General features: G+C 36.7%; 1 protein-coding gene across 4 annotated transcripts in view; it reads left to right on the top strand.

The window, feature by feature from the left end:
• LOC106878537 (ribonuclease Oy) overlaps positions 1–692 on the top strand; it is a 56430-nt gene that overhangs the window by 34493 nt on the left and 21245 nt on the right. The gene's annotated exons all lie outside the window — the stretch shown is intronic.

The raw sequence follows: 692 nt of genomic DNA, 5'->3' as shown, positions 1-692 counted from the left end.
TTTTTTTTTTTTTTTGGTCAGGGTGGATGGGTCGAGCTTTGTGAATGATAATTAGCTGTGAGGTAGGTAGACTGGGGGAGTAGTTGTGTAGGAAGGAGGGATAGGAGGGAAGTATGTGTTTGTAGAGTGTGTCTTGATAGAAAGTTATGATGAAAGATTTATATTTGTTTGAAATGGGAATTTTGTTATTGTTTAGGGTTCAATCAGGCATGGATGTGAAAATGTAAACATTCAAATTCAGGTCACAACATTTTTCATATTGAAAGTTATGTTTTTAATGCTTTAATGTTCACAAAAGAGTGTTTATCACACAGTATGGTCAGGATGAGAGTGAACTGGTATTGGTGTCATTGGATTTTATAATAGTTATTTATAGTATATACTCACATTAGAAATGGAGTGGTACTGAAGCAACTGTAACTAATAATGAAGTTGCACTAAATTCATTCTTTGTCTTCTTGATTATAATGTATGTTACTCTTCATAAGACTTGAAGATTGCTTTTACCCGTGAAATACCTGCAACTTCTGTTCTACCAATGGTCTTTCAATTCCCCTCAAGCTTCCACTCAAAGGGGTGTAGATAGCCAGGAGTTTGGGGCTGAATGCTACATTGAGAATACGCCAGTTTTTCTCTCTATCAGGACCTACACTCTCTCTCTCTCTCTCTCTCTCTCTCTCTCTCTCTCTCTC

The sequence above is a fragment of the Octopus bimaculoides genome, chromosome 11 (genome assembly GCF_001194135.2).
Source record: "Octopus bimaculoides isolate UCB-OBI-ISO-001 chromosome 11, ASM119413v2, whole genome shotgun sequence".
Taxonomy (NCBI): Eukaryota; Metazoa; Mollusca; class Cephalopoda; order Octopoda; family Octopodidae; genus Octopus; species Octopus bimaculoides.
The sequence above is the reverse complement of the archived record's forward strand: the minus strand, read 5'-3'. Positions and strand labels throughout refer to the sequence as shown.